At 37.5% G+C, this 14,653-nt stretch overlaps 1 non-coding gene across 1 annotated transcript; it reads right to left on the bottom strand.

Moving 5' to 3' along the window:
* Positions 1 to 477: 477 nt before the first annotated feature.
* Positions 478 to 584, bottom strand: LOC141682033 (small nucleolar RNA R71). Its single transcript, XR_012559438.1, has one exon. It is a non-coding gene; the product is annotated as a small nucleolar RNA R71 (small nucleolar RNA).
* Between the last annotated feature and the right edge of the window lie 14,069 nt (positions 585 to 14,653).

The following is a 14,653-nucleotide window of genomic DNA, read 5'->3' as shown; positions in this document are numbered from 1 at the left end:
GTGCTTGTCATCAGTGGTCGTTAAAGTTCACTGACTCGGATTCTTTTACTTTCACGGTTTATTTGTTTGTGTTTCAGGTACTCATTACAATGGGAGATCCAGCTGCAGGAACGAAAGCCTTGATGGATTTTTCTCAACCCAAGATCAATGACATTCAATCTAGCATTGTCCGGCCAGCTATCACAGCTAATACCTTTGAGATCAAGCCTGGCATAATTCAATGGGTACAGACTTCAGTCCAGTTTGGGGGTTCTCCAACGGAAGATCCCAATACATATTAGGGATTTCATTGCAATATGCGACACCTTCAAGTTCAACGGTGTTTCTGAAGATGCTGTGAAGCTGAGACTGTTCCCATTCTCTCTGAAGGACAAGGCTAAGAGCTGGTTACACTCTCTACCAGCTGGTTCGATTACTACTTGGGAAGATCTTGCTCAGACGTTTCTTACTAAATTCTTCCCTATGGCGAAGACAGCTGCACTCAGGAATGCTATTACTCAATTTGCGCAGCAAACGGGAGAATCGCTAAGTGAAGCTTGGGAGCGCTACAAGGAGATGCTTAGGAAGTGTCCTCATCATGGAATTCCTGATTGGATGATCATCACTTGTTTTTACAATGGGTTGGGAGCACAGTCCAGACCCATGCTCGATGCAGCATCAGGCGGAGCATTATGGGCAAAGAGCTATAAGGAAGCTTATGATCTAATTGAACTGATGGCTGCTAATGAATATCAGTATCCAACCCAGAGATATCCACAGGGCAAGGTAGCAGGAGTTCTTGAAGTGGATACAGCTACGGCTATCACTGCTCAACTAAAGGCGTTGTCTATGAAGATCGATTCTCTGGCTAACTATGGTGTTAAGCAGATAATTAGTGTTTGTGAGCTGTGTGCAGGTCCGCATGCGACAGAATAATGCGCTATATCTAGCGACTCAGCTCAGTTTGTGAGCAACTTTCAGAGATCGCAACAACCAGTTCCAGACACTTATCATCCTGACAACTGGAATCATCCTAACTTCAGCGGGAGCAACAATCAGAATGTGATGCAACAGCCATTCCAGCCGTTTGGAAATAAGCTGTTCAACTCTCTTGGTTTTCAGCAACAACTCCAACTTCAACAACAAACTAATGATGCAGGTCTATCTTCGAATGAAAAATCTGAATTGGAGGAGTTGAGGCTTATGTGCAAAAACCAGGCTCTTATATGCCAAAGCCAGGCTGTTTCTATCCAGAATCTGGAGAACCAAATAGGGCAAATTGCTAATGCCTTATTGAATCGACCACCAGGAATGCTTCCTAGTGATACAGAAGCCAATCCAGGAAAGAGGGAAGTTGAAGAACATGTGAACGCCATCACCTTAAGGTCTGGAAAGGTCGCAAGCCCCCAAATTCAGCAAGACGAAGAGCCTGAAAAATCTCAAGATTCAGAAAATGCAGTTGTGGCTGAAGAAGATGTGTAGAAGGGAGTAGAGGTGGAACCAAGGAAGACTACTTTGGAACACACTCCTCCTGAGGGTAATACAGGGGAGAAGCAGATCTATCCTCCACCTCCTTTTCCTAAAAGGCTGCAAAAGAAAAAGCTGGATAAGCAGTTTGAGAAGTTTCTGGAGGTGTTCAAGAAACTTCATATCAACATACCTTTCGCTGAAGCTCTTGAACAGATGCCTAGCTATGCGAGGTTTATGAAAGGTATTCTCTCTCGGAAAGTGAAGCTCGATGACTTAGAGACCGTTGCTCTAACGGAGGAATGCAGTGCTGTGCTGCAAAAGAAATTGCCTCTGAAGCTTAAAGATCGTGGAAGCTTCACTATTCCTTGCACCATCGGAAACTTGTCGTTCGACAAGTGTTTATGTGATTTAGGAGCTAGCATCAATCTGATGCCCTTATCTATCTTCAAGAAGCTTGGTCTGCCTGAGCCAAAACCAACATACATGTCATTGCAACTAGCTGACCGTTCCATCGCTTATCCACGAGGTATAGTGGAGGATGTCTTGGTCAAGGTGGATAAACTTTTCTTCCCTGCTGACTTTGTAATTCTTGATTTCGAGGAAGATAAGAAGATTCCCATTATCTTGGGAAGACCATTCTTGGCTACAGGCCGAACTATGATCGATGTGCAAAAAGGAGAGCTTACGATGAAGGTTCATGATCAGAAGGTCACTTTCAATGTGTTCAATGAAATAAAATTACCCACAGCTAAAGAGGAGTGCTTTAAAGTAGAGCAAATTCAGGTTTTGAATGCACCTCTGTGGAAGAGGAAGTTGGATGTGCCATTCGATTCTCTTGGGTTAGCAGAGCTGAAAATTTCTCAGGATCGTCTCGAGTCGTCTATTGAAGATGCTCCTACACTTGAGCTCAACCCACTGCCAAATCACTTGAGTTATTCATTCTTAGGTGCACCCCCTGACAAGGGGTTGGGATATATCTTTGATGATGTAGAGGGTAGCCGAACGGATCCTCCAGTGCCTATAGAGGGTTCTTCTCATGTGCAGCAGATAATTGATAGGACTGGTGTTGGTGATGAGCAGTACAGGCAAGTAACTAGGCGTATGGAGGCCATGCACGATATTCACCGTCATTTTGCTGCAGATTTGACCCATGCTTTCGGTACTGTTGTTCGAGACACTGGTGGCGAGGTTGATTGGCCACCTGATCCTCCACCCGACGAGGGTGAATCTCCCGCTAATTAGGTATGCCTGAAATCCTTATTATTGCCTTCAATGAGGACATTGAAAATTTTAAGTATGGGGGTGGTAGTTAAGGAATATTGTGTGTGTGTCATTTAGTTGCATATTCATGATAGTTTAGTTCATATAGTTGCATAATTTATGCCATATAGTTTTTTTTTTTATGAATGTCATGTAGCTCATGCATTTACCATGATCCCTTTTGTAATGATTTATCGACTGAATTGTGATATTGAGGTGAGTGTAGTGATAGCATTAAAGTGATATTAAGTTGTGTAGGTTGATATGCATGCTAGAAACAATTGTAAGTCCACTAAATCTTAGAGAATGCGAAAGGGCTAGATTGTGTTATGATTTGGTTATTTTCAAGGTCAATCTATTTATTATGCTTAGAATTCGATTATAGGTTCTTAGTGATAAAGACATGAAAAAGAAAAATTTTGGAGAAAAAAATATGGAAGTTGTTGCTAGTTGTGGCTAGGCGTCAAATGGCTAGTAGCCGGCTCGCGTATGTTGCGAGTAGTCTAGGGTTGAGCAAGATGGAGCGAAACGCACTTGCTCAGAGTTTAAAAAAAAAAAAAATTGGCATAATTGATCAAGAGTGGGCTCTTTGGTATTCGAGTTATTAAGTTCTTAGGGGACTTTGTGCCTAGCGACCTAAGGCTTTTAGAGTCTGGGATCCGCTAACCTAACGCTCGTTACATGGATATCATTGTATAAGTCTTTTGTGGACCTCACTCATTGCACGGTCAAATAAGTATTTGAGTTGTAAATAAAAAGCACGATTCCGTAGTATGCTCCAGAGTTCTTGTAGTGTTGTATATCACTTTGTGCCTGGAATTTTTATTCTTTGTATAATCGTAGGATTGCCTTGAGGATAGTCTAGTCATAGTAATTGGTCTAGTTCTGAAGCATATCTGTTAAGCATTTGCACACACCACGTTTCTGGCTGTATGTCCGTTTGCATGAGTTTATTGATCTTTAGTTGTCTAACTGCATTCGTTGAGATGTGGCAATTTGGTTGATTAATTGTAGTAAGGGGGATCGCTGTATTTTCATATAGATTGTATTCATTCATATTTTTATTTGTTTTTGAGTCTGTGACGCTTGAGGGCAAGCATCGATTTAAGTTTGGGGGTGTGATAAGTGGCATTTTATACCACTTAGAACGTCTTAAAATGGCTTAAATTGGTGTCTTAAAATCAAGTATTTTGTGTATTTGATGCGTTTTTCTAGTGTTCATGTATTTCAGGGTATTAGTTGCATTTCGGGGGAGGAATCATCAAGAATAAGCCTTGGCATGTGTTCACCATTGCGAGAGGAAAGGAACGGGCAGATTACGGCAAAGAAACGGAGCAAACTTGGATTTTTTCCAGTGGAGGCCTGCGCGCCCGCGCAGCTATGCCGAGCGGCTGCGCAGCAACCTGCGCACCCGCGCAGCTATGCTGAGCGGCCGCGCAGGGTCGGGAATTTTGCTGAATTATTTTAGACTTCTACTTCTGTGTGGCTTCCAACTTCTATGTAATCTGAGTTTTATGGGACTATTATATAAGTAGATTTGAGACGTTTTCACAGGTGGATATTAAGAAGAAGAAGATTGTGTTTTGCGCAAGAAGGGAAGATTGGGATACCAAGGAGAAGACCTAGAAGCACAGAACAACTCCGAAAAAGAAGATCTTGTTTTTAACTCGTGATTCTTTGAATTAGTTGTAACTTTGGATGCTCGTTTTCGTTCTTGTTGAACCTAGATCTCGTTTATTCGTACTTTGATTATTATTTAGTTTATTAAGACCTTGTTTATACCATGCTTTCATTGGAACCCATGGTGATGATGAGTTCGATTATGGGCTAATCGTTGTCATGGGATTCTAGCGGATTTACTTATGGATTTCAATAGTTAATTGTTTCGATATCTTGGTGTGTGGTGATTGATTAATATCCTAGTATGGTTGTGCTTATTCGTCTTATGTGCGTAGCTAACATATAAGATAGCGTGTTAATCTCTATTGAAGCGACAGTGAATATAGAGGTTTAGAACTTGCCATGCTAGCATAGGTTCATGTATGTGTATGCATGATTCGTAGGTAACTCTAACCGTTTTACTTGCCATATGTAATCAAGATAGATAACTTGTTCTTAAACCGTTATGTTGTCAAATTCTATAGACATATAGGGTCTCAATATAATTGGTGCATATTCAGCTTCTATCTCTTTTGTGGATGTCTGGTAGAATGGTATTCGTGCAACGAAAGTTGGCGGTTATCAGTTTCGTGTTATCTGATTAGTGTCATCACCATCACATGCTAAGGTTAAGAACAATAAGGCTATTGAATGAAGTATTTAATGAAGATAGAATCCTATGTTTATCATATATATTAATTCAACTTCAATTCTCTTAGTTAATGTTATTTAGTATAATCTCTTAGTTTAATAAAAACCCAATTTGTTATTTGTCTTAGCATTGAGCGATAACCTTACATTGTTGCATAGGTGCATAAATTGAACTTAACCTAAACCAGTCTCTGTGGGAACGAATCTGATTTATATCTTATACTACTTGCGAATGCGTATACTTGCGTGAATATTAGCGCGTGTTTTCGCCCTAACAATTATGCCATCACTATCAGTTTTGTTTCTGAACACCCACTTTGTACCAACAACGGATCTGTTCTTTGGTCTTGGCACTAGGGTCCAAACTTTGTTTCTTTCAAATTCATTTAACTCTTCCTGCATTGCTTGCACCCAATCAACATCTTGAAGAACTTCTTCCACTTTCTTTGGTTCAGTCTAAGAAAGAAAAGAATTATAGAGACATTCACTTTTGCATCATGATTTCCAATAATTAAGTCAGGTGTATATGATTTAGTCCACATCCTTGCAGATGGAAGGTTTTCTCTAGAACTGGATGTTCCTCATGATCTATGCTATCTTTATCAACATTTTCTGATGCTCCCCCTGAAACTATGCTCTCTGAGTTGGATCCTTCAGAAATTGAGTTTTCAGAATTATCAGAACTTGGCTTATCAGAACTTGATGAATCAGAACTTGAAGAGCCAGTTTTATGTTCTGATGCTTCTTGAGATGTGGTTGTATCTTCAATATGCCCCCCTACACAGGTGTATCTTCCTTTGACGTAGTCACCACAGTTTCAATAACATCAGAGTTTAATCCATCAGAGTTTGCAGTATCAGGATTTAGACTGTCAGGATTTTCAGTATCAGAATTTAAGTCTTCATTTTCAAATCTCAGCTGATCATGATCATTGAAATCTTCAAGTCCAGTAATCTTCTTATCATCAAAGGAGACATTGATAGATTCCATGACAACACTTGTTCTTAAATTGTAGACTCTGAAGGCTTTTGTGGAAAGTAGATACCCAATAAAAATTCCTTCATCAGCTTTTAAATCAAATTTGGATAATTGTTCAGGGTTAGTCTTAAGAACAAAACACTTGCATCCAAATACATGAAAATACTTCAGATTTGGCTTCTTTTTCTTCACCATCTCATATGGTGTCTTTCCATGCTTGTTAATGAGTGTTGCATTCTAAGTAAAACAAGCAGTCTGCACAGCTTCAGCCCAAAAATAGGTTGGTAGCTTTGCTTCATCAAGCATAGTTCGTGCAACTTCAATAAGAGTTATATTCTTTCTTTCAACAACTCCATTTTGCTGTGGAGTTCCAAGAACAGAAAATTCCTGCTTGATTCCATGGTCTTTGCAGAACTCTTCCATTGTCAAATTCTTAAACTCAGTGCCTTTATCACTTCTTATGATCTTCACAGAATTTTTGACCAATTTATCCAGTTGCTTAACATGATCAATCAAGATAGATGCAGTTTCACTTTTTATTTGCAAGAAATACACCCATGTGTATCTGGTGAACTCATCCACTATGACCATATCATATTTCTTCTTTGCAATAGACATGACATTCACTGGACCAAATAGATCTACATGAAGTAAGTGATAAGGCTCAAGAATTGATGATTCAGTCTTGCTCTTGAATGAAGATTTTCTTTGTTTAGACTTCTGACATGAATCACAAAGGCCATCAAGATCAAATACTGATTTTGGCAGTCCTCTCACAAGATTTTTCTTGACCAGTTCATTTATATTGTTGAAATTTAAATGAGAGAGTTTCTTGTGCCAATTCCAGCTTTCTTCAATTGATGCTCTACTCACCAGACAGATTGCAGACCCATCAGTACTTGTTGAAAGCTTGGCTTCATAAATGTTACCATGCATGTATCCTTTCAGAACAACTTTGCCTGTAGATTTGCTTACAATTTCACAGTATTCTTCAAAGAAATCCACATGATAACCTCTGTCACAGATTTGACTAACACTCAGCAGATTGTGTTTAAGTCCTGAGACTAGAGCTACTTCTTTAATGATGACATTCCCAAGATTGATATTGCCATATCCCAATGTTTTTTCAATGTTGCCATCTCCATAAGAAACACTTGGGCCAGCCTTCTCCACAAAGTCCGATAGCAGGGCTTTATTTCCAGTCATATGTCCTGAGCATCCACTGTCCAGTACTAGGATGTTTTTCCTGTTGCCCTTTAACTCAGCAGCTTCAGGACTGCTATCAGCATTTTCCATCAAGGCATAGTTCACCTCACTTTCAGAATCTGAAGTGTCTGTCCAGCTTTTCTTCTTTGTGAAAAGAGCCTTGCCTTTGTCACTCTTTACTTTCTTTCAATCAGGAGATATGTCTCCTTTCCTACCACAGTTGTAGCATTTGACATTTGTGTAATCTCCTCTGTCAAACTTTCCTCCTTTGCCTTCAGATTTTCTGAAATTCTTCTTATCAGAATTTGCACCTTTCCTGGAAAACTTCTTTCTCTTCCTGAACTTTCTGTATGCAATCCTTGTGATTCCTTTCACCATAAAAGCACACAGCTTCATCATCTCTTCATCAGCATCCATCTCAGGCAAGCTTTCAGTTTCTGAGTCATCATCACCATCAGAACTTGATGACTCAGTATCAGACTTTGTGATGAGCGCTTTTCCCTTGCCTTTCCTTGAGGTAGCTGCCTTGGGGGATTCTTCTTCAGCCTTAAGAGCAACTGTCCTTGACTTTCCTCATTTCCTCTTGCTTCTTTGTTCCATCTCAAGTTCATGAGTCTTGAGCATCCCATAAATTTCATCAAGAGTTGTTTCATCAAGATTATAGTTGTCTCTTATAATTGTTGCCTTCAAATCCCAACTTTCAGGAAGAGCTAACAGGAATTTAAGGTTTGAATCTTCAATATCATACTCCTTATTAACTAGTGACAAATCATTCAAGAGTTTGACAAATCTGTCATATAAATCAGTCAATAACTCATTAGGCTTTGAGTCAAAGTGTTCATACTCTTGAGTGAGTATTGTCTTCCTGTTCTTCTTAATCGAATTAGTTCCCTGGCACCTTGTCTCCAAGGCATCCCATATCTCCTTTGTAGTCTTGCAGTTGATTACCCTATTTGACATTACATTATCAATGGCACTATGCAGCAAGTGTCGTACCTTAGCATCCTTAGCAATTGATGCGATATCTTCAGCAGTGTAATCACTCTTCTCCTTTGGTACAGATTTTGCTGTTTCACCTGCAACTACAACAACGAGTTTTGTTGGCTTGTGAGGTCCTTCATGGATTCTGTCAAGATATTATGGATCAGTAGCTTCCAGAAACATAGTCATCCTCACCTTCCATATGGGATATTCAGATGGCTTCAGTATGAGAACTCTAATAGCCTCATATCGACTATGGATTTGAGTCTTTGGTGGTTCTTCAGTTTTGGTGGGCTTGGTTGGAGTTTCTGCTTCAGACATGATTGTTTTTGGATCTTAAACTGTTTGTGTGTTAACAGATAGGCTCTAATACCACTTGTTAGGTCACACACACTGTAGAAGGGGGTTGAATACAGTGTTTATCACAATCAAATCGAATTAAAGAACTCAAGTAACAGATTACAGACTTTATTTAATATAATAAACCCTGTTACAATATGGAATTGTCCTCTCTCAGTGATGAAAAAATATCACGAGAGCTGCTAGGGTTACAATGAATAATATTCTCGATAATGATAACACTTATAGTGTAAACCCTATGTCTGTGTTTATATATTATACAGTTACAAGATAATCGCTAACTGATATGGAATATAATTCTGCTTCCTAAAATATATCAATCAGTTATCTTTTCTTCCAAGTATTCCATTCTTCATAGAATTCCTTCTTCATGCATATCTCTTCTTACGTTTGTCTTGATCTTCTTTCCTTTCAATCAGCTGCCTTCCTTATCTGAAAGTTTCTTTTAAGTCCTGATATTATCTCCAGATAAATATCTCCTGAATCTTAAGTACTGATAACTTAAGTTCTGACTTCAGTATAAGTGCTGATTTCAGTTAAGTACTGATTTGTCATGTTTAAGTAAGATCTGAAAACTAAACATAAATTATATTAGACATGACATTATCAAATATATCTAACAAACAAGATAAAGTATGAGACAAGATTATAACTTACCAATCATAAAATATAACTTACAACCCCAAAATAATTTTAAATATACATAGTTGATCCCGGCTTGGAATCGACAGATAACCCATTATATCTTTACAACTTTCCTTCTAAGAGCTTGCTCACTCATAAATACCACTCCTGCTCTGGCAACCGGAAGCCCTCAACACGATAGGGACCACCAGGTACGCTGCTACGAGTAGTGCGCCTAAGCCTGGCCATCTTCTTGCTTAACTGCCATGGTTAGATTAAAACAAAACATATGAGTATAAAACTCAACAAGTATTTATAAAGCAGTTCTATGATATGAAATCCACAATTTACTTTACCAATCTCAGGGCATTCTACTTTATTTGTTCTAGGTTGCAGATTTCCATCTTTTGGGTTAAGGAAGGGTTATGAAGGAAAAATGTGGGGCTTTCAAGGAACAAGGCTCGAAGCAGGGTGCAAGCCGGCATTCATCATAAATCATTAAAGGATCAGAACAGATCTTTCAGAAAGGAAAGCAACAATATTTCACTATATGAAACCAATTATATGATCAACAGATTAAAATCAGGGTTCACGAGCTTTAAGCTTCACAATATCACAATCAACTCTTTTCAAAGCAATATAAACCATTTTCATTTTCAAGAATCAATTACTGAACAGGATGTTTCAGTTCCATTTTAAATAATCAATATAGAACCCTTGATTAGATCACTTTATCTTTTCATTTCATTATAATACGGGTGATCAGCCCGTACCGACCTCCATCCGGTCTTTAAGGTACCAATCGGCATAATTTCAGCCTTAAATTGGACTAGCCCCGCTAGCCTCTTACCATGACTGGACTAGTCCCACTAGCCTCTTACGTCCCAATCCAATCCATCAGGAATTCGTTTGGAAAACCTTGAGTTGGAAAAAGTAGGTTTTCTAAATTCATTTTATCATTACCAAGAATATGAAATCATTCAGACTCTTTCGAGTCGAAACTCATTCTTAAGTCAAATTTCAAGAAAACAAAGTTAAGGAAGTGATTCAAAGACAAGCAAGGAACAACTCTAAGGATTCTTAATCAGGGATAACAAGGTACTTAAATTAGAGTGATCAATATCTGTTTCAAGAATTAATAGGGTGATCAAGAAATAAGGTATCATTACAGAGGGTTCGTAAAGGTAATTATAGGGTTTATAACAGTTCATGGATTAACAACTAACTTGAACAGAAAAGACAAGTTACGAAAGGGTTGAATCAGTAAGCTTATCAATAACAGTTTATCAAGATCAAAGACAGGGTATCTCAAGTCATTAACAGGGGTTCATTATTTAGACAGTTCCATACTCTACAGGGTATGAACAATAACCTCTCTATAACCATTTTCACAAGTAATGAGAGTTACTTGCCTGAATTCGCTTTCCTGAAGGTTGAACTACTGCCACCTAGTATACCCTTTCCTTTCCTAGCCTAAATGCCCTCACGCTCCGAATCTACAATAAAAACCAAAACCTTAATCAGTTTCTCAACTCTCGTTCCCGGAACGATCACTCATTACGATGGCTCGATTATACCCTTGACTCAAATATACGAGTATAGCTTATACACATAAGCACATAGCACATCACACATCATATACTTTATTCTTAACCTTTACACCTTTATATAAACTCGACAATCGACTTATAAACATCCTTATCTCAACTCGAAGTCAAATCATACTTTATATTAGTACACATAGCTCTTTATACTTGAAATCCTTATATGAATAAACAAACGGCAAAACTTATAATAACGACCTTAAAGTTATCTTTAAACCAACACGACAACCATAGATAACACAAATCAATCATTCCCTTTCTTTTATACTTTAATTCGAACCAAACATAGCAAATTAGGCAAAAATCTCACATACAATCCCTAATTAATCTTCATGATCCATTCAAGCACTTAAATTAGAATTTGACCTTTTAAATGCTATAATCCATTCGGCCTTAACCACAAATCACAATTCGACAACCAAACAATGACATGAATCATCAATTCCTCTTTTAAATCAAGATACAATCTCATTTCTTCCTAGTTAAACTTAGATTATACCAAGATCAAGTTACAAAATCAGTTTTCCCTTTTATTAGTACAATGTCGAACAAAAATCTTCAACATGCAATCCTCAATTTTGATTTCTCAAGCATCCAATCAACTATACAAGTCCAAATACCTTTAAAACAATCATAAAAATCATTTTTATCAATCAACATACTTAAATCTCAAAAGAAACACAAACCCTTATTCGAAATTTCCAACAATCAAGACATGCATGCAACTATTTAAGTAATTTATCTACCAAACACTCTAATTATCCAATAATTTCCAAGGATAAACATCAACAAGTCATTTCCATTACTAAAAATTATTTTGATCTTCAAAAAAATCAAGATTCCATTCGGGTTTTTCAAGAAATAACACATGCAAATGTTTTTCTCAATCCTTAAATCATTAATCATTCTAATCCATCATCGTCATCCTATAATAAACATCCACAACCATTTAAATCAACAATAATCAACTCATTAACTTTTAGAAATGAAAAACCCATTCGGGTTTTAAACAAATCACTACATGCAATTACCAAAGATAAGATTTATGAATGCTAGAGCTCAGTTATAGCATCATCACTCACCACCGGTTCATCGGAGTTCATCACCGGTGGCGGTGGCTTCACGGTGGTGCCCTCATTCGAGGGTGTCCAACCACGAAACCCCCGTTTTCCCATTAATTCCTCAAAACAACTAACATGCACATCTCATATACCATTCATTTGCAAAGAATCATGCTTAAACAAGATGATATCAACAAGAACAACAAGAACCGAGAAGCTCTCGGATAAACACACACATATCGAGCATACACATCTACATGCAAGTGGATATACACACATGCACACTCTTCTACCTACATATATGTGTTTATCAAGAGATTTTGGGAAGAATTGGTGAGATTTATTAAAGGAACAAGAGGTATACCGAAAGAGAGAAGAGAGCCGAGAGAGAGAGAGTAACCGAGAGAGAGTGAAAAAGAAAGAGAGAAAGAGAGAAAAGTGTTCACGGGAGAAAGAAAGAAAAGGAAGGGGGGAGAAATGAGTTTATAAATGATAAGGACAAGGGCAATTTAGTAATTTACTAATTCCCTTTTTAAATTGATTTTCCTTTTTTTTACTCCCATAGAATATTGGTGGAATAATAAATATATCTCTCTCATAAAGTTGAAAATTATAGCTATTGACAATTTTAAAATGTAGATCTCGAAATTACCTTTCCAACCATTACTCACAATAGACTTTTGAGCGTACGGTTGATTTTACACGATTTTTACAAGTTTGTGCTAATAATAACATTTTATCACATAAAAATCATTTTAAAAACAACGATCATGAAATAAATCCATCTATCATTTTTAGAAAGTCTCTAGGACTATCATGACGATAACAGAACAAATCTCATGCCTTTATCTTACTCAGATAATTTTATAAAAATGCGCGAAGGTTAAATAAACCTTATTTAAATCAAATAATTCCCTTAAATTCATATAAATGTCAACAGATCACGTAGTCATGCACACAGACAAGCAATCACAAACACACGAACACATCACAACTCATGTCTGATCATAAAATTTGTCATTCTTTATTCTTTATTCTTTTCTATGCGTACCGGCTCACGTTCAGCCTGACGGCCCGACGCTCAGCATTTCAATTACGCTTCTCATTATCGACCGACACGTCACTAGGACGTAATATTTTACTTAAACATTTCATTTCACATAATAATACATAGTTCACATTTTAAATATCTTAACCCCTTTTTAGGACGGGTTCCGTTCTACCTGACGGCCCGACAACACAGCTTAACTCCTAAGCTGACTCTTTAAATTGGAACGCTTCTACTTACGCTCCTAGATTCTAATATACAGTGAAGACAATTAGTCAACACTTAATCACATAATTATAATCACTTCACATAAATCTCACTTTATTCACTTAATTATGTCGCAAAATTCTCAGTCATCACAATAAGGCTCAAGAATTGATGATTCAGTCTTGCTCTTGAATGAAGATTTTCTTTGTTTTGCCTTCTGACATGAATCACAAAGGCAATCAGGAGCAAATACTGATTTTGGCAGTCCTCTCACAAGATCTTTCTTGACTAGTTCATTTATATTGTTGAAATTTAAATGAGAGAGTTTTTTGTGCCAATTCCAGCTTTCTTCAATTGATGCTCTACTTAACAGACAGATTGCGAACCATCAGTACTTGTTGAAAGCTTGGCTTCATAAATGTTACCATACCTGTATCCTTTCAGAACAACTTTGCTTGTAGATTTGCTTACAACTTCACAGTGTTCTTCAAAGAAATCCACATGATAACCTCTGTCACAGATTTGACTAACACTCAGCAGATTGTGTTTAAGTCCTGAGACCAGAGCTACTTTTTCAATGATGACATTCTCAAGATTGATATTGCCATATCCCAGAGTTTTTCCAATGTTTCCTTCTCCACAAGAAACACCTGGGCCAGTTTTCTGCACAAAGTCTGATAGCAGGGCTTTATTTCCAGTCATATGTCCTGAACATCCACTATCTAGAACTAGGATGTTCTTCCTGTTGCCCTGCAATCACAAAGACCATTAATGATTAGTTTTAAGGACCCATACTTGCTTGGATCCTTTGGCCTTATCAAGTTTGTTAACATTTGCAGCGGATTTAGCATCAGAGTTTATGTTAATAGTTTTCTTATCAGAATTTGCAATATCAGACTTTGCATCAGAACTTACACTAGAAGGAATAATGCTAACTTTCTTTAAAGAAGGTTTTATTTGATAATAATCATAGTACAAACTATGATATTCCTTGCAAGTATAAATGGAATGCCATAAACTACCACAATGAAAACAAGGATTTTGTGGCTTATATCTAACAGACTGACTCTTAACTCCTGATTTTGAAGGTAAAGAGTTTATGTTCTCATTCTTCCTGCAAAAAGAAGCCAGATGGTTAGAGTTTCCACAGTTATGACATGTTTTTCTAGGAGCATTAGGAAAAGACTTATAATTGTTACTTTTGTTCACACCTTCCTTTCCATTCCTATTTTTCCTAGGTGGCTTTATCTTGTTTATAATTTTAACCTGTTTCAGCTTATGCTTAAGCTGCTTCTTGGTCATTAAGCCTATGTTAACTTCAGTTGGCTTATCCTGTTTAGGTTTATCAGAAGTTACTTTCTCCTTAAATTCTGATTTCTCAATATCAGACTTTGCAGTTACAAACTTAACAGGATTTATCTTCGGTTTTTGTTTAACAACTATATGCTCAGTTTCTACAGTTCCCTTACTGTTCGTATCATCTCCATAACCTAAGCCCTCTTTCCAGTTTCCACTACTAAGAATATCCTGAATTGCTTTACCAGAGTTAGTCAAAGTCCTGATAA

This window comes from Apium graveolens, chromosome 8 (genome assembly GCF_009905375.1).
Source record: "Apium graveolens cultivar Ventura chromosome 8, ASM990537v1, whole genome shotgun sequence".
Taxonomy (NCBI): domain Eukaryota; kingdom Viridiplantae; phylum Streptophyta; class Magnoliopsida; order Apiales; family Apiaceae; genus Apium; species Apium graveolens.
The sequence above is the reverse complement of the archived record's forward strand: the minus strand, read 5'-3'. Positions and strand labels throughout refer to the sequence as shown.